Genomic DNA, 25,568 nt, shown 5'->3' with positions numbered 1-25,568 from the left:
GCATACTTCGGAGAAACCTAAAGGTTTTACATTAAATTCAAGATACACTGACAATGGGGACCCGTCCATTATAATACCTGAAATAGAGAACGATGGAAAGGTCATGCAACAAAATCATACTGTAACTCAGATTCGGCTGAAGGGCCAACATTGAGAAGATCAGAACGAGACTTATTGAGACTTGTTAACTTACTGTAGCAAGAGACCAAATGAACAAAGAAACAGCGGTCACAACTTCAGAGCCAAATGCAGTACAATTGTGTACATGCTTCAGATTAGTTTGTTTTCATATATATGGATTGATATTTTGTGTTGGGTCTGTTGTTTTCTTGGGAGGTAAGTTGTGGAGATATAAATGATAGTATGGATTATAGCTAGTACCTTATATTGAACAGTGTTACTAATACAGTAAATTGGAGAGGACCCATTTCAAGGGAGTTATCATGTGATGCAACAAGGAAGAAGCTGCAATACACAACATGGCTGTTGCTTGTTATTAGACAGTTGTTTCCCCATTCAAATGCTTTACTGCTTTATAAACCCAGAAAAATCATTACAACGTGGACTAAATAACAAATGTGACAATGTATCTACATTTTACTTTCCCCCACAATAGTATGACAGCTAAAAAATCATTAATCAGCTCACTGAGCTACAGTATTAATTATCTCTGTGCAACTGCAATAAGATAACATGTTAATTTGAGACTATATTTTCTAGCACAATTAGAGCTGCCCAACAAGTGGAAAAGTGGTACTCACAAAGGCCAGACTACAATTTGATGGGGAGGTGACCTCATGAAATAACCCTTTTAAGATAAGGGAACAGACTGATTAAGTGATGAGAACACTGAAGGGCTTCAATGATTCAGGCTGGAAATGCAATAGCAGGATGCTGACAAAAAATACAGTAATAGGTATGTAAATGAAAATGAGTAATTACAGTTTTATACCCACCAGCCTCCTCCGTCCCCAAAACATGTAACAACCATCACTATAGTTTTTTTCAAATAAAAAGATGATTCATATCTCATTAGGCATCCTCTTCCTTTGTACCGTACCTCTTGCTAATGCTTTCTGAGCAATCTGTTCACAGGAACAAACACAAGATACAATGCTGTGTTTCCCTGTAGTAGTTTTTGGAACATGTAGAGTTCATACAGTATCTTGCAATTCAATTGTTTTGTTCTCCAAAGAAAACATTTCATGCTTGGCAGTCAGACACCAATTCCTCATTAGTTTGATAACTTTATCATTAATTGTGGCTTCAACTCCTAATTCTGACTTTTGATATATTTTGTTGTAATTTATGTGTTCAACAGAGTCTTTATTGTAATGAACATATCTAATGATACATCTAAGTAAAGCTTTGTACTGACTAATACGTTGCTGTGTAATTAGCAATGAAAGAATGTAATATTATTATTATCATCATCGTTTATTTGTGAATCGCTAACAAAATGTATATTACAGAAACATAAACAGGTACAGGTGAGGACAAACATGCACAAACCGATTCAAAGAGGTAATGAGGGCCCTGTATGTGAGAGATTACAATCCTGAGGGAATGAGGTACAATGTTGAAACAAGAAGGTAAGGTGCTTATTGTAGGATAAAGTATACATACAGTAGGACAAGGTCAGAACAGTCCCTTTTGTGAGCTATGGCTATTTTCCTGTGCATTCATGGTTAACCCTGAAGGTTTACTGGCTACTTTAGTCAATGCGCTTCTCTGGTATGTCTTGACATCTCTTCCTTTACAGAAAGCAAAATCATTTTCCTCCTCCTTTGATTTGTAATATTTATTGATGGAAATAGGCTGTTCTCAGCATCAAATGAGTGAAATGAAAGTATATTTATTGCAATAATAATCCCAATAAGAATTCAGAACACTATACAGTATGCGATGATTTTTACTGACTGGATTCCTCAGAATAAATTTAACTGAGATAGTTTTATCCTGCCTTAGAATCAAGAAGCATTAACTGGAGTGTGCATGGTAAACGTTCAATGTCAACAGCGATTATAAAAGAGAAAACAATGCTGACTGCCTAGGGAGATGTACTACCAACAGAAAGGACCAGGATATAATGCACATATATAAATCATAGTAACATCACACTTAGGGACTAGTCATATTATAGTGCAGAATGGGCACTACTGCACAGAAACTTCCATTCAATCCAATATGAGTTCTGGTAGTGTCTGATCGCCATTATAGCATTTTAATGAATAACCTCTGTGTGCTGTGTGGAGCTCACATTTCCAGAAGGACAGAAAAAATAGAGGTCCAAAGAGGTCCAACTCAAAAGGTGCATGTTTTAAAATCACATTTCTTAAACTGATTTATGTAATATTTTTGTGGTAAAAGACAAGGAAAGGGATTTTGACTGAGTATAATGTTGGAGAATAGACTCATGGAAAGTTTTGTGTATCTGTAATATGTATCATGTAGTTAGCTTACTAGAAGATACTAATATGTACATCTAGAAATTAAGGAGGGACAGGGGACAACAACAGAAGATTTTAAATAAGAGTATTAATAAAGTATAACAAAAGAGAAAAAAGCTGTATCCATCAGAGAGGTGAAGAGAATGTCTACTGGTAGTGTAGGACCTGCCGAAAAGGGTTTATCGTGACGTGGTTTCAAGCTTCTAATGCTTTGGCCAAAGAATGTAACTAAATGACCCTTACGTATGAGAAGAAAAACAGATAGTATTTAACTATACGAGTTGTCTGATTGGATGTAGCATTGGAACTTTTTTGTCTTTTCATGTATACATGATGGCACTAAGGCCTTGCTCAGACAGGATGCGATGTGCTCGCGTTCGCCACTCTTTCGCTTTGGTGTATGAGAGTTTTCAAACTGAAAACGACACCCGGCAGTGCAGTACAGCGTTGACGCCGCTGCACTTGAAGGAGACAACTGAAGTTGGAATTTCAAGCGGCAGCCGCATCACGTGTACTTCGCGAGCCAATCACAACCACACACACTTTGTTTTTTGTTTTTTTAAAGTCTCACCTCCAATCGCATCATTCTGTCTGCTGGGGAAGAGCACACATCGCCCAGCAGACAGAGGCTCGCAAATGCGGTCGCGCAGTAGTGTAGCAGCCTGTCTGATCTCAGCCTTAGCCAGTAGCTCGCCTTTTGACACAAATGTATATAGTACAGTGGGTTTTGGGTTTGAGCTTGCTGGGACTATGTGTGTTATTAATAAAGTACAACATTTAATATTTTTCAGAGAAAGGGGAATGATTGAACAAGGTCATGCTCTGAACCTGGAGGGTGTGGAGCTCAACGGAGATGGGATGAAATATTCCTTTACTGAAACGGGTAGTGGAAGAAATTCCCAACAGAAATTGTACAGCTTAGTACAGTAAAGTACCGTGGATCATAAAAAGGCTTGGAAAATAAACAAGGGTATGTTAAATACATAAAAAGAGGGGTCAAGTCTAAGGCTTTACAGCAGGTTAAGAAATGGGCAGACAAAGCCAGGCTGAGTAAGGCTAAGGCCCTGCTCCCTCAGTCAGCGCGCCCGCACTGCAGACAGGCGGGGCGTTGACAGACACAGACCGCGATATGCGGTCTGTAGGGAGCCGGGAGCCGGAGCGGGAGGGGGGCGGGAGTGGGAGGGAGGAGGGCGGGAGTGGGAGGGAGGGGGGTGGGATCTGATCGTGGTGCCATCCACCCCCCCACACACATACATACACACACACACATACTCACATACACACACACATACACACATACATACACACATACTAGATTCTTGCAGCATCGGCCGGCTGACGTGTCACAGTACGTAGTCAGCCCTGCCGGAAGGAGGCAGCGGGGGCAGGGACCATTCGGGCAAGGGTCTGGTGGTTCGCGGCCACGCGCCCCGCCGGCCTCAGCGGGTTCGCAGCCTAATGCTTTTGATGCTGTCATTTTCTGTTTCTGAAATCTTTTTTTTTTTCTTAGCGTGGCTCTTTGCAGAATGACAGGGGAATTATATTTTTCACATCTTACTTCAGGTTTTTAATCAGGATTCAACTGGATATCACAACCTGGACAGTTTCCTAACAGAAACCTTGCAGTACATCAGGCCACTGCACCTCTTCCTCACTGGCTTCTGAATAATAACTCGAAAATGAAAGAGGGATGTGGTATACTTAGCATTTATGCACCTCAAAATCTTGAAGAACCCAATGTTCTCTAATACTTTCAGTGGTCATCCCAAATAGAGATGGGTGAAACTTTTACATATGGTGTATCTTATGCAAAAAAAAGAAATTCACACAAATATGAGTGAGAAAGAGAGGGAAGAAAAACTCCACCTTAAATTAATTCTATTATCACCTTACACAACTAGTAAATATTGTGGTGCAATGCTTAAAATAAGGATTGTACAACATATGCATACATTAATATTGACATGCATCCTGACGTACTTTCTTCATGGCTGGGGATCACTGAGGAAATCTGACCAAGGCAATTCTGAGCTTCGAGTATGCGAGTCACGTTCATTGGAACCATGTCAAAATGCTGACTTCGGCTCTGGGGAAGGTGAGTCTGTCTACATCTGTACATAACCCCCAACAATGTTTTACGGTCTCTTCTGCATTTTTCACCTTTATTTTCAGAGTGGGACTTTTCTTACCTTGACAGTTATGAAATTTTAAAGACCAATACCATTTAATGAACACACCTTTGATGTCTGCAGTTCTAGGGACATATGCTTGTAGGTAGTGTTAACATCTATTTTCTGTTATTTTGGAGAGATTCACCTGCTGCTTTCAATCATGTTCACTTCACTTACTTTTATTTATGAATCCCAGTTTCTATCTTCTCTAAAGTCATCTGCTGCACTTAAATCCCCCAGTGGGCAGTAAATAGACGGAGTACTTACCTAGCTGTTCCATGTAATGGCGCTGTGTGAAATTTAAGTTGCTTTTAAATGATTTATTCATTTTTTCTCTTGAGAAGAAACTAGGGATGAGCAAGATGAATATGTTAGTGTAATCAATGTATAGTTCAGTTTGCATTGTGCGGATGGCAAGCGCTGATTGCATATGCGTGGGTGGCAAGCACCAATTGTGCACACGCTTGGCAGCAAGTGCCCCTAAATTGTGCCGCCCCTAAATTTTTCCGCCCTAGACCCGGGCCTATCGGGAAATCCGCCACTGGCTAGCATCATTTATTGGCAGTGCAATAAAAGTAACATTCTCAGCTAATTTCAGATATGTTGAAGAGCTTTTGCAAATGTAGGCACACATGTCAAAGGGAGTAATTCTATATTGTGCAAAGCGGCCGTTCGGGACTGTAACAGGGGACTTACCCTGTTCAGAAAACTTGCCTCTAATCCAACAGTGTGCTGGTTAATTGACCAGCACCTGGCTGATTAGAGGTGTTAGATAAAGCCTGCCTTTGAGACAGGAAGAGAGACTCCTTAGCTCACATGTGAGCTGAACTAGGAGACAGAGCAGAGATTCCTTAGTCCACAACTGGGCTGAACCAAGGAAGGACAGATGTCTTGAGCGGCAAGCTGACAACAAGACAAAGGGGACAAGATTCTAAACTTGGAGCCTGACATTGCCTTAGCACACAAGGGTGCGGTTCCAAGAGAGCAGAAAAGCTTCCCCTACAGCAACCCAGCTAACAGATAAGACTTTATTTTCCAATGACTGTTGTCTATGTATATATCTATATGACTTGGACTGATGAATAGCTTGGGTAGCCACCCAGTTAAAAAGGGCTGAAATATAAGGATACATATATGCCAAAGTGGAGCAGGTTTTCTTTGGCTCACTATTTCTCTTCAGTTGTTTTTTTTTTTGCTGTGTTTAAAGCGACAGGCACAATAAAGCCTTATTTTAATTTCACCTTAAAACAGTTTCCATTGTGTACCTCTGCACATGTCCTCTTACAGGGACATTCAAGTCAATAGGGATTTTACAACAAAAAAAGCCCAAATAACTGCTTCGGACAATATAGAATTACCACCTAGGGCTCAACACAAGAAACCTAGAAAAATCTCTCCCTGATTGGCAGGACGATTTTATTGATTTTTTCATGAGAATCACAAAAAGCTTTTTTGTAATTCAATAAACATTATGTGTAACCCCCTTCACCCCCCCCCCCCCCCCTCCCCAACACACAAAGGTGAAATAGAAGAGAGGATCTGGTGTTATGGTGCTCACCTGTAGGTTTCCAGGAGCCTGGGCCTCTGCAGACAGGGAGCTTGGAGCTTTATTCTTCTTTCTCAGGATAGGGAGCAGCGCCTGCACCCACAAGGGCTCTGCCAGGGGCAGGGGTAATCACTCATAGCAACTTGTAGCAAGTAACTTGATACAAACTGCCAGGAACTTTGCAAACTGGTTGGGGTTTATTGTCAGCAGGATCAGTATACCAAGCAGCAATAATCAGGACAGGTTTTCAGTTCCCTGTAGGTCATACAGAACTAGAACCTCACACTACCCCTTCCACGTGTAGGCTGGCTTCACCCCTCCTACGTTTAAGGTTGCCAGGTGTCCGGTTTTCAACTGGACAGGCCGGTAATACTGATGCCTGCCCGGTAGAAAATCGAACGTAATATCGGACACATATGTGTCTGGTATTACCAATGTTGCAGCGGGCAGATGCGTCGGCAAGCGCATGGGCGGCGGATGTGGTGGGATAAGATGATGATGGGGCATGGGGGCCAGCCTGGAGAGATGATGAGATGATAATAATGGAGGGGGGAGGGGGAAATGTTGACGATGGGGGCCAGCCTGGGGGAGATGAGATTGAGATGATGATGATGATGGGGGCCAGCCTGGGGGAGATCAGATTGAGATGATGATGATGATGGGGGGCCAGGATGAGATGATGCTGGGGGGGGGATAAGATGATGTTGATAATGAGGGGGACTATGATGATGATGGGGAAATGAGGTAATGATGATGAGGGGAATAAAATGATGATGATGATGATGGGAATAAAATGATGATGATGATGATGACAGGAGTGGGAAATGAGATGATGATGATGGGGGCCAGGATGAGCTGAGATGATGATGGGGGGGAGGTGGGGGTATATTTTATATGTACTGGGGAGATGGGGGTATTTTTCAAATGTATTCTGTGGGCGTGGGGGTATTTCGTATATGTATTTGCAGTGTGTGGGGGTATTTTGTATATGTATTCAGGGGCGTGAGGGTATTTTTTATATGTATTCGAGGGGCGTGAGGGTATTTTTATATGTATTCGGGGGGTGTGAGGGGCCAGTATTGTGTCCAGTATTTTTGGACTAGCCACCTGGCAACCCTACAGTACCTATGTTAGATTAGCTGCTCTTGGTCTCCTAGCTCCAGGGAAATACACTTAGGGACCTCACCCCTCTCTGCTCAAGGAGGAGAAAGGCTTCTCTGTATCCTCCTGCCTGATGATCTGGCTTGGCTGCTTTACTTGCATCCCCTTGGGCCTATTCTCTGGAACAACTGGGCCCTACTTAACCCAGCTGAACTTCCCAGGCCTGTCTTCACTCAGAAGCCAGGACACCTAATCAGAAAGGGCGGTTCCCATACTTATATACCTTGGGGGTGGGAACCTTTCTTCCCCCAGTCTCTGGGCAAAACTCATTGTTACCAAACAGTCACCCCACTGGTCACATGGCCTATTACAGTAGATCTTTCCTAGCTTTGAGTCATGCCTCATGTGTCTGGGAGCTGCAACATTGTAACTTAGCTCACATGCAGAACCATGGGTTTAACCCCTACACTGCCAGAGTACTGCCCTAGCCTGCATGCTAAAATGATCTGGTTTTAGCAAGGGAGCTACATACAGGGCCGCCAACAGAAATCTTGGGACCCAGGGCAAGGATCAGGGATCCCCTTGCCCCCCTCACCCCACATAGCACACCTACCACGAAAACATTTTTTAGGGTGCAACTTTGACTTAAATTGCAGTGTTGTGAGCCTTATTTCACAAATCACGAGCCCCCCCATTTTACGCCTTGCGAACCACCACTATTTTCCTCCCTTTTCCCATGTATTTCTCTCCCCTCCGTCTCACCTCTCACTCTCCCTCCTTCCATCAATTACCCCACTCTCTCTCAATCCCTGCCTCACTTCCTCTCCCCCCTCTCTCCTCTCCCCCTTCCGTCAATTTCACCACTCTCACTCAATTCCCTCTCCCTCACATGATTCCCCCCCCCACAGAATCTATACCAAAATAAACACCCCAATGCAAAAAACTTCCCACCCCCAAATACATACAAAAAATTATGCAACCCCAAATGTATACAGCCCCCATCTCCCCAAATATATACAAACCCCCCAAATACATACAAAAGAACCCACCTCCCCAATATATATATAAAAAAGACCGCCAATACATATAAAAAAAACAATATATATAAAAAAACAATTCATATATAAAAAAAAACCAATGCATATATAAAAAGCCCCAATGCATATAAAATCCCTCCAATGCATATAAAAAAGCCCCAAGACATATAAAGAAGCCCCCACTCCATCCCAATACATATTAAAAGACCCCCACAATGCATATAAAAAGACCCCCACCCCCAATACATATAACAAGACCCCCACTCCCCCCCAAGATATACAAAGAAGCCCCCACTCCCTCCCAACAAATATAAAAAAGACCCCATTATTCATATAAAAAGACCCCCACTCCCCCTAATACATATAAAAAGACCCCCACCCCAATACATATAAAAAGACCCTGACTCCCCAAAACATAAAAGACCCCCACTCCCCCAATACATATAACAAGACCCCCATTCCCTCCAATACATATATAAAGACCCCCACTCCTCCCCAATGGGTTCTGTGAGCTGGCGAGGTGGCAGCGGGACTGACTGAAGACCATGGGAGCGGAAGAAGAAGCTGGCGGAGGGAGAAGAGGATCTCCATGTCAGCAGGGCAGCAGAGGCGTTCGATGTCAGGTGTATGATGCGGCAGCAGCAGGAGCTGGACAGCATTCACATCCATGTGAGTGACGGCAGGAGAAAAGCCGGTGACTTCACTTCAGTCAGTCCCGCCTCCGCCATCCACCAAAGCCAGGTAAGGGGATGAGGAGGGAGGGGGGAGTGAAAAAGAGACTTTTACAGTAAAAAATAAATAAATTTGGCATTTTTTATAATTTGTCGAGCCCTGTATCCAAGTATTCGACCACATCACAAATGGATCATTTAAACACCCATACAGTTGCTTGCCTGGGCACACAATGAGCACTTGGCATAGTCAGTCAATTGTGTAGCATTATATAAATAATTTTACCATAACAACTGGAAGGCACAATAAAGATAAATTAATTGGGATAATCTTATATACACCTGGTTAGTCTTATACACATCCAGTTTTTTGGGGGCATAATCAACCTTTGTAATCAGTTAATAATCACCCTTTGTAATCCATCAGTTACGTATATTGAGTGTATCTTAGGCCAATGTGGTGCCAATTTGTATCCTAAGTTGATTTGTATGTTATTTATTTGAAGCTTGCTAGATTGAATTCCTCGTTAAATCCTAGCTGTGTTATCGTGTTAAGCCTAAATATCCAGTGTTCTTCCCTTTGTTAAAGATCTCTGCCACAATCGCCTCCACTGGAGTTCTTTGATACCCAATCAATGGGCTAAAAGTGGGTAGCTGCTGTTGTAACGAACCGCAATATCTGGCAGCAGGTTGATGTTTGAGATCATCATTAGTTTGGACAACAGTGGTTGCTTAATGGATGTCCGTTGTTATGCTATTCTCTCTTTTAGCATTCGTTTAGTTTTGCCAATGTATATTAAGTCACAAATTAGATACACCACATATTTGGATCCACATGTAATTTCGTGCTTCATCTGTATTTGCTTTCCTGTCTGTGGGTGATTGAACGTGGATCTGGTAATTAAATGTTTGCAATTTACATCACCTGTACAGCAGAAAACGCCTTTCTGTATATTGAGCCAGGTCGTGGGTTTGTTAGTTTCATGTAGATCTGTATGTAGTAGCCAATCACGCAAAATTTTCCCGCGTTTAAAACCAAAAATAGGTTTAATAGCAAGGATATCCTTTATAGTAAGGTTCGCATTAATGAAGTACCTGTGGTTGTTGACGATCTGTTTGAAAGTCCATGATGCAGTGCTGTACGTGCTTGTAATTCAAAGCCTACTGTCATTCATAGTGTTTTTCTGGTTTGAGGTGAGCAGTGAGTTGTGTTTTAGAAGTTTTTCTTTGCATATGAGCACATTAACCTCATCCACGGGTATCCTCTTTCTTTGAAGGGATTACCTATTTCCTCCAAAGCTTTGTGCAAATCTGTCTAGTTACTGGTAATTCGAACTACCCTAATCATCTGTGAGTAGGGGAGTCCTTTTTAAGGGGGCAAGGGGGAAATCTTGTTTCCTCTAGTAGTGTATTCCGATCTGGGGTTTTGCGGTATATGCATATGTGTAAGCTATGGGTCAATTTTGAGACATCTGAAATCTTTATTGTCTGTACATCATGAGTTAAAGTCAACCTGATACTTGATTCAAGTGTATTTAATTTGTTAATGAACTGGATCAGTAATGTCTCAGTCCCACAGCATAGCATGAAAATATCATCTATGTATCTGGTGTACAGTTTGATATAGTCGGAGTAGTAAATGTCACCAAGAATGTGGGTATGTTCATAAATCCACAAATAGATGTTTGCATATACGGAGTCATGCTAGACCCCATTACTGAACCACAGATTTCAAGATAAAAATAAGTATACAAATCTGAAATCATTTTTGTGTAAGATAACTTCAATAAGACGTGAGGAAAATTTAAACTAAAAGCATGTGATCAGCGCTCAAACCTATATAACTATACCTAAATATTAACTAAAATAACCAGGTGCTTAACAATAATAAAATGAATATTTAAAGTGTCCCCTATAAGGAAAAATCTAATGTGAATTCCTCACAGCCTGTTGTGGCAGGTTGGGGAATGGCTGCCTTGGGAATATAACAACCCTATCCACAAGGGCTGTATAACATACACAGAGAGATAACAAATGACACAGATAAAACACAGACAATAATTCCCTGGCGCACTACCAGATAATAAACCTGACGAATCGGAGTAGTCCCATGAATCAAAAGATGGTATAAAGAAGATCCACAGTCCACAATGTCCCGTTCTTTTACACAGAATGCTGGTCTGAAAATACAAATAAAACAACCATTGCGCAGTACCCTATGGTCAGTATTCCAAGACCCCACCGTTGCTATCTACTTACTTAAAAATAGATAAGAATGGGCCTCAAAAGGTTTCTTTAAGTCCCCCCACGATTGGCTCCGACTGATTCCTGCTGCTGGTATCACGCTTTACACTTCCAGCATCAGCATCACCATACCGATTGGGAACAGAAAGAGGCACCAATAGTATAGCACTATAACATTTATTGTTAAAAAATGACAAGCATAAAAACATGCACTCACATGCGAGAATGCCCTATGCGTGTCCTACAACGTGCCGTCCGCTTCACATGGGAGGATGTCGAGGGATTGCAGGGGGAGGCTGGAGCCGGCGTGGGTCCCCGCTTCGTGGCCGCGACTCGGAGCGCCTAGTCCCTCCTCCGATGACGTTCCCCGTCAATCAACCTCCTTTCCTTCCACAGGGTCTGCACGTTGCAGCACGTTCAACAGGCTCCACCCTACGCGCGTTTCGTGACTCTGACGTCACTTCTTCAGGGGTAATGGAGCTGTGGGGGCACTTGAGGTATTTTATACCCTTGTGCAAAGCTGACAGGGAGTTCCCATTAGTTGAATGTCTGATTGGGAACTCCTGTTGATTGTCCACTTGTTGGCTGATACCTGGCAATTCGTGTGTTTAGCAGGTTTAACCACTTCATGCCTGGACAGCCAATTGCACTAGATGATTACATTCTAGCATGCTGTAAAATACTTTACACAAAATTATTTAATACATCAGTATCATAAAAACCATAATAAAACTCTATAAATTGTAGAAATAAAAAGTAATTAGCAACCCTGTGGCTTATTATTCAATGTGCGAGATAGCTATTTGTATTGATCACTGTTGCTAACAGCATAAAGGACCCAGAGGTGGAAAGAGATTATTTGCATAGCAAAAAAACAAAAACAGATAACCTGGTTATGCAATATTCAACATCAGCAGTTACAGACCTAACTGTCCCTCAAAAATGCTGCCAGGTCAAATTCGATGTTTAATCCTCTCGGGGTTAAGGTTTTGAGGGTATATATCCAGTAGCTTTCGCGTCTGGATATAAGATTGATTTTATCACCCCCCCCTCCAATTCTGCTTGGGGCAGTCAATCCCTTTACAGATTAACCCTTCCGGATTTTGTCCATGTTTATTTTTAAAGTGACTGGAGACGCTATGTGTCTCCAGACCCCTTTTTATATTATAAACATGTTCTGCAAGACGTCGTTTCAATGGTCTACCTGTTCACCCTACATATTGTAGTCCACAAGGGCACTCCAACAGGTAGACCACAAAAGGAGTCTTGCAGGAAATGAACGATTTGATGGGAAATCTGACACCTGTAACATTGGATTGAAAATGTTTGCATTTACTGCTGTACCTACAGCCAATACATTTGTCACATGTAAAGAATCCGTCCAATTCCTTAAGCCATGTTGTACTTTGTGTTTTTACGGAATTGAACGGACAGCTCGGGGACAGTTGAAGCTTTAGATTATTGGCCCTTTTAAACACTATCTGGGGGTGTTTAGGTAGTATTGTTTTAAGTATAGCATCTCCCTGGAGAATGCTCCAATGCTTCCTAATTATTTGTGTTATTTTGTTTGACATCCCATTAAACTTGGTTATAAAGGGGATGAACTCTACACCCTCTACTTGTTTTAATTTCTTTTTGTCCATACTGATAAGGTCATTTCTATCTATGTCCTTTACACTTTCTAAGGCCTTCTCAACCATATTAGGATTATATTCCCTCTGGATAAATTTATCCTTAAGGTCATTGGCCTGCATCTCAAATATTTCTGGTTGAGAGCAATTTCTTTTAGTTCTTAGGAACTGGCCCTTGGGAATATTGTTAATCCATCTATGGTTGTGATGGCTAGACGCCAAAAGGTATGTATTGGCATCTACTTTTTTATAAAAGGTCTTAGTTTGAATAGACCCTCGCTCTATGAACAATGTAAGATCTAAAAAGTCTATACTTGTGGGGCTGATGTTGAAGGTGAATTTTAAGTTCATATTGTTGTTATTTAAGTATTTGACCTGGCAGCATTTTTGAGGGACAGTTAGGTCTGTAACTGCTGATGTTGAATATTGCATAACCAGGTTATCTGTTTTTGTTTTTTTGCTATGCAAATAATCTCTTTCCACCTCTGGGTCCCTTATGCTGTTAGCAACAGTGATCAATACAAATAGCTATCTCGCACATTGAATAATAAGCCACAGGGTTGCTAATTACTTTTTATTTCTACAATTTATAGAGTTTTATTATGGTTTTTATGATACTGATGTATTAAATAATTTTGTGTAAAGTATTTTACAGCATGCTAGAATGTAATCATCTAGTGCAATTGGCTGTCCAGGCATGAAGTGGTTAAACCTGCTAAACACACGAATTGCCAGGTATCAGCCAACAAGTGGACAATCAACAGGAGTTCCCAATCAGACATTCAACTAATGGGAACTCCCTGTCAGCTTTGCACAAGGGTATAAAATACCTCAAGTGCCCCCACAGCTCCATTACCCCTGAAGAAGTGACGTCAGAGTCACGAAACACGCGTAGGGTGGAGCCTGTTGAACGTGCTGCAACGTGCAGACCCTGTGGAAGGAAAGGAGGTTGATTGACGGGGAACGTCATCGGAGGAGGGACTAGGCGCTCCGAGTCGCGGCCACGAAGCGGGGACCCACGCCGGCTCCAGCCTCCCCCTGCAATCCCTCGACATCCTCCCATGTGAAGCGGACGGCACGTTGTAGGACACGCATAGGGCATTCTCGCATGTGAGTGCATGTTTTTATGCTTGTCATTTTTTAACAATAAATGTTATAGTGCTATACTATTGGTGCCCCTTTCTGTTCCCAATCGGTATGGTGATGCTGATGCTGGAAGTGTAAAGCGTGATACCAGCAGCAGGAATCAGTCGGAGCCAATCGTGGGGGGACTTAAAGAAACCTTTTGAGGCCCATTCTTATCTATTTTTAAGTAAGTAGATAGCAACGGTGGGGTCTTGGAATACTGACCATAGGGTACTGCGCAATGGTTGTTTTATTTGTATTTTCAGACCAGCATTCTGTGTAAAAGAACGGGACATTGTGGACTGTGGATCTTCTTTATACCATCTTTTGATTCATGGGACTACTCCGATTCGTCAGGTTTATTATCTGGTAGTGCGCCAGGGAATTATTGTCTGTGTTTTATCTGTGTCATTTGTTATCTCTCTGTGTATGTTATACAGCCCTTGTGGATAGGGTTGTTATATTCCCAAGGCAGCCATTCCCCAACCTGCCACAACAGGCTGTGAGGAATTCACATTAGATTTTTCCTTATAGGGGACACTTTAAATATTCATTTTATTATTGTTAAGCACCTGGTTATTTTAGTTAATATTTAGGTATAGTTATATAGGTTTGAGCGCTGATCACATGCTTTTAGTTTAAATTTTCCTCACTATTTGTTCTATCCATTATTGCATATCAGCAGCCAACCATATCACAAACATGTCACTTTTTTCTAGTCGAGCACTTCGTAGTTGTAATCTAGATAAAATATTTTCAGAGGATGCAGACGTAGAGAATATAGATGTAGACACTGAGAATTTAGATACACTCCTTAATAAAGTAGAAAAACTCCTCACACAAGAAATGAGGCAGATCTGGGAAGTGGTAGCATTGAGAAAATATATAGAACACAAAAGAATACCAAGGGGACTTAGGGTCCTCAAGGTACCCACTCTAGAAACTGATAATGAGATCTTTATGAAAGAGTGGAACAATCTTCTGGATACATGTGCATTCGGTTTAGTCCAGTTGTCTATTCAGTACAGAACAAAATCCCTAGAAGTTTTGGATAAAGAGATTATAGAAATCCAAGAAAAATTAGGCCAATTCTCTGATCTCAAAGAGTACAAGGTACTAGACGAAAAGATTACTCAGAGAATAGAAAAATTAGAGAAAGAGGTCATTAGTTCCAAACAGAAAAAATTTATCAGGGACAAGAAAGATTATGAACAGAATAGACAAAGGGACTGGAAAACTGAAAAGAAAGTCATTATTGCAGAGGATACACCCACAGTTGAGGTGAAATCCACTCCAAATAACAAAGTGCTACAAAAGGAAGATATTAAACCAAAATCAAAAAAAGACAATGAAAAAGAAAAATCATTAAATAGAAAGATGGGACCCCATAGGCCCTACATGGGAGCTAGGCCACAAGCACCTGTAAGGGAGGAACATCATAGATACCATGGCCCACCACGAGGAGGGTATGCCAATAGGAATGATGGGTATGGGCACCATGATTATTATCATGATGGACCCAGAGAAGCATATAGAGGGTATGATAATAATGTTTTTAGATCTAACAATTTCAGGCCCTTCAATGCACCTTCTTTCAACTATGAAAATAATCAACATCAATTGTCTTTTTTAGATCACGACAGAGAGTACAATTTCCCTATACGGAAATACAGCGAGGTAGAGAACGCAGTGGGGAGACAAGACACCCCCAGGTCAGCGAGACGCAAAAGAATAGAGGATTCAGAGGAAAAAGAGGTGGAAGAAGGAAAGAGAAAAAAGTCAGAGCAGCCAAACCACCGGTAGAGGTTGGCAATATATTCAATATCAGCAGTTACAAAACCACTGAGGTTGAGGAAAAAGTCTTGTCCAGAGGCCTTAACTTTGCTCCCTCTAAAGGACCCAATATGTTTGACTTATTTATAGATACCCAAAAATTTGTTAGACGGTTAACACTTAAAAAGTACTTTATAAAAGATGCTGTAAGTAGGGAGACTCTCCAGAGTAATAAAAATAGTGAGAGCAGATCGTCCTCCACCACTCAATTTAAAAGACCCTCAGTGTTTTATCCTAAACACATGAAGGGTAGTTTCTTAGAAACTTTTTCTGAACTAGTCATTCAGGACATGGAAAAGGCAACCAGTGAGTTTAAAATCCCCAAAAACAATCTTAGTAAGTTAGAAAAAGATGCAGTAAAGAGTCTGGAAAACAACAAACAAATTGTAATTAAGTCTGCGGACAAAGGGGGAGGCATAGTTATAATGGACTCTGACTACTATAAAAAAGAGTCCTTGAGAATCCTAAGTGATGGAGTTACATATAAAAAACTGCAGGGTAATCCATCCATAGAGTTCAAGACAGAACTTCAGGAATACCTTAGTAGGGGTTTCTTGGATGGTAATATCTCAAAGGGTGAATTGGAGTTCTTGGATGTACCACAGCCAAGGATTCCAATTTTCTATTTTATTCCTAAGATCCATAAGGATCTTTGGAATCCCCCTGGACGCCCCATAATATCGGGGATCAAATCATTGACATCCAATTTGTCGCAGTTTATTGACTCCACTCTGCAGAAATATGTCCCTAAAATCCCGTCTTTTCTTAGAGACACCACACACGTATTAAATCTAGTTAGGGACCTAAAATGGGAAGATCATTATATTTGGGTCACGTGTGACGTGACGTCTCTGTATACCGTCATAAATCATGACCTGGGTATCAGAGCAGTCAGTAGGGTGTTAAATCAAGATGATAGTCTAGAACAGGGATTTCGAGATTTTATAATAGAAGGGATACGGTATATACTTACACATAATTTCTTCAGCTAAGACAACAGCCACTACCTCCAGATATGTGGCACTGCCATGGGTACAAGGTTCGCCCCTAGTTATGCTAACATCTTTATGGGCATGTGGGAGGATGAATACATCCATTCCGGCGGCCCATTTGGGGCGGGCCTTGTACTATGGAAACGCTATATAGACGACGTGCTATGTATCTGGGGTGGAGGTGTTGAGGAACTTGGGGAGTTCCAAAAATACTTAAATAACAACAATATGAACTTAAAATTCACCTTCAACATCAGCCCCACAAGTATAGACTTTTTAGATCTTACATTGTTCATAGAGCGAGGGTCTATTCAAACTAAGACCTTTTATAAAAAAGTAGATGCCAATACATACCTTTTGGCGTCTAGCCATCACAACCATAGATGGATTAACAATATTCCCAAGGGCCAGTTCCTAAGAACTAAAAGAAATTGCTCTCAACCAGAAATATTTGAGATGCAGGCCAATGACCTTAAGGATAAATTTATCCAGAGGGAATATAATCCTAATATGGTTGAGAAGGCCTTAGAAAGTGTAAAGGACATAGATAGAAATGACCTTATCAGTATGGACAAAAAGAAATTAAAACAAGTAGAGGGTGTAGAGTTCATCCCCTTTATAACCAAGTTTAATGGGATGTCAAACAAAATAACACAAATAATTAGGAAGCATTGGAGCATTCTCCAGGGGGATGCTATACTTTAAACAATACTACCTAAACACCCCCAGATAGTGTTTAAAAGGGCCAATAATCTAAAGCTTCAACTGTCCCCGAGCTGTCCGTTCAATTCCGTAAAAACACAAAGTACAACATGGCTTAAGGAATTGGACGGATTCTTTACATGTGACAAATGTATTGGCTGTAGGTACAGCAGTAAATGCAAACATTTTCAATCCAATGTTACAGGTGTCAGATTTCCCATCAAATCGTTCATTTCCTGCAAGACTCCTTTTGTGGTCTACCTGTTGGAGTGCCCTTGTGGACTACAATATGTAGGGCGAACAGGTAGACCATTGAAACGACGTCTTGCAGAACATGTTTATAATATAAAAAGGGGTCTGGAGACACATAGCGTCTCCAGTCACTTTAAAAATAAACATGGACAAAATCCGGAAGGGTTAATCTGTAAAGGGATTGACTGCCCCAAGCAGAATTGGAGGGGGGGTGATAAAATCAATCTTATATCCAGACGCGAAAGCTACTGGATATATACCCTCAAAACCTTAACCCCGAGAGGATTAAACATCGAATTTGACCTGGCAGCATTTTTGAGGGACAGTTAGGTCTGTAACTGCTGATGTTGAATATTGCATAACCAGGTTATCTGTTTTTGTTTTTTTGCTATGCAAATAATCTCTTTCCACCTCTGGGTCCTTTATGCTGTTAGCAACAGTGATCAATACAAATAGCTATCTCGCACATTGAATAATAAGCCACAGGGTTGCTAATTACTTTTTATTTCTACAATTTATAGAGTTTTATTATGGTTTTTATGATACTGATGTATTAAATAATTTTGTGTAAAGTATTTTACAGCATGCTAGAAAGTAATCATCTAGTGCAATTGGCTGTCCAGGCATGAAGTGGTTAAACCTGCTAAACACACGAATTGCCAGGTATCAGCCAACAAGTGGACAATCAACAGGAGTTCCCAATCAGACATTCAACTAATGGGAACTCCCTGTCAGCTTTGCACAAGGGTATAAAATACCTCAAGTGCCCCCACAGCTCCATTACCCCTGAAGAAGTGACGTCAGAGTCACGAAACGCGCGTAGGGTGGAGCCTGTTGAACGTGCTGCAACGTGCAGACCCTGTGGAAGGAAAGGAGGTTGATTGATGGGGAACGTCATCGGAGGAGGGACTAGGCGCTCCGAGTCGCGGCCACGAAGCGGGGACCCACGCCGGCTCCAGCCTCCCCCTGCAATCCCTCGACATCCTCCCATGTGAAGCGGACGGCACGTTGTAGGACACGCATAGGGCATTCTCGCATGTGAGTGCATGTTTTTATGCTTGTCATTTTTTAACAATAAATGTTATAGTGCTATACTATTGGTGCCTCTTTCTGTTCCCAATCGGTATGGTGATGCTGATGCTGGAAGTGTAAAGCGTGATACCAGCAGCAGGAATCAGTCGGAGCCAATCGTGGGGGGACTTAAAGAAACCTTTTGAGGCCCATTCTTATCTATTTTTAAGTAAGTAGATAGCAACGGTGGGGTCTTGGAATACTGACCATAGGGTACTGCGCAATGGTTGTTTTATTTGTATTTTCAGACCAGCATTCTGTGTAAAAGAACGGGACATTGTGGACTGTGGATCTTCTTTATACCATCTTTTGATTCATGGGACTACTCCGATTCGTCAGGTTTATTATCTGGTAGTGCGCCAGGGAATTATTGTCTGTGTTTTATCTGTGTCATTTGTTAACTTCAATAAGACGTAGAAGATACAGATGGGCCTTTGTAGTCAGTGGTTATGCTACAGTAATTGCTGTTTTAATTGTCTCTACATATTCCTTGTGTGGTATGTTAGTATAGAGACTAGTCGTTACTAAGATCAGACTAGAGGTGGCATCATGATATTGTGCAATTTTATTTAGAAAGTCTGTGGTGTCAGATATGTAACTGGGCATACTCTTTATGAGGGGTTGTTGATAGAAATTGACTAACTGTGCTAGGGATTGGCTTAGTGAACCAATAGCAGATATGATGGGTCATCCTGGGGGTTGGTCAATGCTTTGTGAACTTTAGGCAATGTGTAGATAGGTATGTGTGGATGCTTTTGAGTTAAGAAAACAGAGTTTATTCCTTAATCCATCTTTTACTAAATTCCAATTGAATGATTTATGAATCACTTAGGATTTTCACATGTTTTACATATTTCAAACCTAAAATGTTATTAGATCTTAATCTGTGATAATAATGGCTAAAGATAACCTGATCAAACAAATGACACAAACACATGATACTTTTTCAACATGTATTTATCCACAAATGAATCAACATTCAATATCTATGTGTGAAAAAGTATGTGAACCTTTACATTCAGTACCTGGTGGCACCCCTTGAGCAGTAATGACTTCAACTAAGCATTTCCTGTAACTGCTGGTCAGTCGCACACATTGGTTTTGAGAAATTTTGGTCCATTCCTCCATACAGAACATTTGAGGGCTTTCTTGCATGACAGCTCGCTTCAGGTCCTGCCACAACATTTGAATCGGGTTTATTCTAGAAGGAAGAAATGATGAGGAAGTTGCAAACAAGTTACAGTATGGTGTAGGGGGACCCGGTTCATGGCACAGATGTGATGACAGTGTATGGCAAATTGTCGTGGAACATGTACCCAAACAAGTTCATCAATTTCCCTTCCCTAAGGATGGAAATAAAAGAACATGCTCTGCCTAACATTACAAGAGGAAACTCATTAATGGGGAAGAAATTCATCGAAACAGGTTACAATATTCAGTGTAGAAGGACTGTGTGTTTTGCTTTTGCTGCAAGTTGTTTAGAAATCAAGCAATTGGTATATTACTTACTGAAAATGGCTCAAAGGACTGGAAAAACATATTGAATTCTCTCTTCACATGAAATAATGAACATTTTGAAAGTTTTCACAATTGGAAAGAACTTGAATTACGATTGAAAAAGGGGAAAACTATCGATGAAGAAAATTTACATGTGATCAAGGGAAAATAAGAATATTGGCAACAAATATTAGAACATCTGATTGCTTTAGAAGAGTTCTCGATGGGCAAAATTTAGCATTCTGCAGCCGTGGTACAAATTAAAAATTATACACTCCAGGTAAAAGAAACTTTAAAAAATGTGTTGAATACCTAGCTATGTTTGATCTAGTCATGAAGGAGCAGCTTGTAACAGGGGAGTAATCCCTGTTCAAGTAATGTGCCTTTAATCTAGCAGTGTGGTGGTTAACTGCTGGTAGTCAATTAATAAACACCACCTGCCTGATTTAGATTGCTTACAAAAGCCTGTCTTGTGAGACAGGAAATGAGTCTCCTTAGCTCATACCTGAGCTGGACTTGGAAGAGAGAGCAGAGAATGTCTTTGACTCTCACAACAGTCTTGAGCTCTGCCAGAAGAAACAGCAGAGCTGCTTACAAGACACAGGGAAAACTTCTAAACCTGAATGCTGACACACCCTGAGGGAAGGGAGCTGAACCAGAGAAGATTTTCCCTCCAAGGAACAGATAAGACTTTCATTCTTAAGAGACTTCTTATATCTGCTTATTTCATGCTATATGTTTTGGGGTTGGGAGACATGCTTATCTAAGGGAGTTGTGAATTAATTGCATAGTATTTCACTAGAAATACTCCCAAGTGAATAGAAGCTTTGTTCCCCCCCCCCCTATGTTTGGATGGTTTCCTGATGAAAAGGAAAAGGCACTTTAAAGCCTTGTTATAATTTCCCCTTACAAAAGTCTCCAATTGTGTACCTCTGTGAACGTCCGTCTACACAGCTACATAAAATAACTGATCATGAAACACAGGTTTATTACTTAGGAACAAATATGCAAAATTACCTGATTCAAATCCGAGCAAATGCCATTAAAAAGAAAATTTTAGAAACTGCCCATTCTGCTAAATACTTTTCAATAAAACTGAACTGTGCACAAGATGTGAGTCATGTTGAAGAAATGATGACGGACATTCGTTTTGTGGATATGGAAAAGTCTGCAGATGAAGATAATGTTGAAGTGCTCATAAAGGAACATTTTTAAGGTTTCGTACCACTGAAGGAGAAAACTGGAGCATTTATAACTGAATCTATTCTACAAGAGCTTGAAGCAAGTCATTATCTGTAGATAACTTACATGGCCAAGGCTATGATAATGGGAGTAATATGAAAGGCCTAGGGCCTTTTTCGCTCCTTGCAGTGCACATTCTCTGAATTTGGTTGTCAATGAGGCTGCTAGATGCTGTTTGTAGGCAAGCAGTTTCTTTGACCTGGTGCAACTTGTTTATGTGTTTCTCTCAGGCTCAACACGCCGTTGGGAGATTCTCATTCGCCATGTGAATTCTTTAACTGTGAAACCACTTAGTCAGACAAGTTGGGAGAGTCACATTGATGCTTTGAAGCCTCTTCGCTATGAACTTGGAAACGTTTATGATGTCCTAATTGAAATTTCTGATGATACTACCTTTATTGGATCATCTGGCAATATGGCACATTCAGATGCTGAAGCTCTTGCAAATTGCTTTTCCAATTTCACATCTGTGACTTCACTCATTTTGAAGTATAATATCCTTTTCAAGATTAAGCAGCTTCAGGAAAATAACTTGAACAAACTTTCTGCTATTCAAAAACTGCTGCAAAAAAAAAAATATTCTGGAGGAATTCAGAAGTGATAAAGGGTACGAAAGACCACTGATAGCTTCTCTCGAGCTGAAGGAATAGACTTTGCAACAGAATTTGAACCAGAGCCAGTTCACATTCGGCAAAAAAAGAAACAGCAGTATTCATATGGCGGACGAGACACACCCATTCAGAACCCAAAACAAAGGTTGAAAGTGAATTTGTATTTCACAGTCCTTGATACACCCGGTTGACAAAAGATTTCAACAGATGCAGTAGCTAGAGACAATATTACGCCTTTCAATATGATATCCACAGCTGCAAAACAGATAAGAGAATTTTGTATAAAACTGGAGTCGGTATTGTCTCATGAAAATTCAAAAGTCATTGATGGTACAGATTTCAGTAGTGAGCTCCAGGCTTTTTCAAGACGACGTAAGAAACATTCTACTCCTGAATAAGTAATAAAGGTTGTTTGTGAAAATAAACTCACAGATAGTTTTCCAAACATTTTTATAGTTCTACATATTTTTTTTTTAACTTTGCCAGTTTGGGGAACATAGCTTTTCAAAGTTAAAATGGATAAAAACGTATCTGCGTTCAACAATGGTGCAAGAGAGACTTGTTCGTCTTACCACAATGTCAATAGAACATGAAATAGCCAGAAAACTCAATCTATAAGAACTAGCAACTTAATTTTCAAACCTTAAAGCAAGAAAAGTCCTGTTTTAAGAGCACAGATAGTTTTTTATGAGTATTTTGCAATTACAGGTTAAAGTTCATTGAAGAGTTTTCTTAGTTCTTTCTATATTGGATGTGGCGGTCTGGCAGTTAATGCAGGATAGCATAATGGATCATTTTGGATTTGTAAGGATAAAAACTATAATTAAAAAATGTTATGCATGTTTATTGGAAATCAGATTGAGATATTGTCTAGATGTCGTGTACAAATCTATTCTCAATATTTCGTATCTCTATTTTATCTCATCACACATTGATTGGACAGACGGACAGACAAACTGGATAATGATGCCCCTGTTTAAATAAGAACACTTTAAAAACCTTAAACGGAAAATACACTGGCGACACACTTTATTCGAGCTCGGCTAGTCCCACGAATTCGGGTATACTCGAGTGTATTGAGGTTTGTGACTGTTTTCTGCCCGAGTGCATTGCGTTATTTTCCAGGCAGGGATTGAAGCATTTTATTCCCGCTGGCTGCAATACTGCACAGTATATATATATATACTGCATTACAATTCATGAATTTATGCCATCTGGTAGACACGCGAAGCATTGCAGCCTATTAAATCCTAATCATTATCATTTAACAGATCAGCCGCCCGTCAGCCAGGCATGAACCATGGCTGGGAAGGCAAACGCAACGGGGCTTGTCAGAGGTGAGGAGCGGCGCATTCCAGGTATCTGCCAGGTACATACTGGGTATTTGCTCGAATAAAGTGTGTCGCAGCAGTAGGGGCAAAATGTTTCCCATTTCCCAAAAACCCCAGTCTAGATCTGCCCTTGGGGTTTGTGGTGGGGGTGTCGATTGTATGGTTTGCCTAGGGTGCCAGTTGTTGGGCGCTAGTCTAGGGCCGCCCCTGCACACACCTATACGGTGAACACCAAACTCACTAAGTTTCTGATCTTTATATAGAGTGGGGCTTCCCAAACTCACCCCCTAAAGAACTACCTAATTATTTAAATATCTGATTCTAATGATCCCCTTTAATTCAGCTGATAAAACCAGGGTTTCACTTACTTTTTCCACATACTGATTCTTAATTACTCATTATGAACAAAAAAAACACTAGGCGCTTTCTAAAAGTGTGATATAGGACGTGACTGTGCACAAGTGGTATACGTGCTGATCAAGTGTATAAAAAAGTGACATAAGAAAATATTAATAAATGATACGCTGCTCAACCAATAAGGATCCTCCTTCGATTCGTTGAAGATGTAGAAGAATGTGGTTTTAGGGAGCACGGAATCTCAGGATCATATAAAAACAAAACAGAACAACATATAGTGCAAGATTGCTATGGATCTGCAATGTGTAATGATCAGTGGTATTGAAGGGTGAACAAAGCCACAACTCACATGGTGTTTTGTGGATAACAGGCATCAAAAGGTATCTTTATAGGAATAGCCCTCCATCAGCCAGTTTTCTTAGGATGTCCAGGGAATACTCATTGGGGGAGGGAGAAATGTCTCCTGCTGTAGTTGTGGGGGACCTGTATTCTCTCCTGGTGGTAGGATATGTCCCTCACACGGAATGCATACGATATAACAAGGTTTCAAATTAAAATATGTTTATATAAAACCAAACAAGTAAAAATCCAAAATTATATCTCAAAATGCTGGTGATTGCACAATAGCAAGCTTTCAACTGGATACACGGCGCAGCGGGTTCTCCATCGCATCAGCGGTAGTCTACATCTCCACTTCCGTACTCGATCAGCAGGGTGTGACGTCAGCTTTGCAGGGACTCTTGTGATCCTCCTATGGTGGCTGCTAAATTCCAAAAAGGTTTTGGTCTCGGTCTTAACGCGTTTCGCAAGATTGCTTCTTCAGAAAACCGTGATCTTTGGCAACAGAATTCAAACTTAAATTCTCAACTAATCATTCATATCAGCTGACACCGAACTGCTGGGTGAATGATTATATACCAAGATGAGCGGTGTGAGTATAGCCAAATGTGTGGATAATCAGCCAATTCAGTGTGAGCATGGTAAATATGAGCAATTGTCCACATAGTGATAATTAGCCACAACATTTGAAAAATTGTGTCACAATGACAGAGCAGACATACTGTATATGGAATAAACAAAAACAAAAAATATAAAATTGGATTGAGCCATTGGACTGTGGTATTGTCTTAGAGCCGAGTTGTATGAGATCGTTGGAGCAACACAAGGCAGCGGAACTGTAAGCAGCATTGCATTTGTTGTGAGTAGAAAAAAAGAGCAAACAGCGCACTACCAGGGAGTCAGGTGGTGAGAAGATAAAAATCCATTTATTTCAGAATATAACTGATAAAAACATCACCCCAGGGGGGGTAACTAGCAGCCTCCTACGCGTTTCGGACAGGTAGGTCCTTTATCAAAGAGTATGGCTGACGATTATAGTTGAGTACTCTAACCTGGACTGTGTAAACTACCATGAGGCAAAATTATTACATGTGGTTATGAGTGACTCACAGGCCATTCTGTTTATCAAACCCACTCTGCTATATTGGGGTCCTTGAAGATTTATGTTTTATGGATTAAGTCTTTTGTAGTGGAGCACCCCTTGACCTCCTACTCCTTGCATTTGTTGTGAGCCTGAGAGGGAATACAGTGCGGACACGCACTCCCAGAGTGGGTCCGACATCGGAAGCTGAAACATGCCTGCGGCTGTACATGCTGTCTCGGCATCTCAACAAACGGAGTAACGGTGATACCCGGTGACAGATT

This window comes from Ascaphus truei, chromosome 2, assembly GCF_040206685.1.
Source record: "Ascaphus truei isolate aAscTru1 chromosome 2, aAscTru1.hap1, whole genome shotgun sequence".
NCBI lineage: Eukaryota > Metazoa > Chordata > Amphibia > Anura > Ascaphidae > Ascaphus > Ascaphus truei.
Note: the sequence above shows the minus strand (reverse complement) of the source record.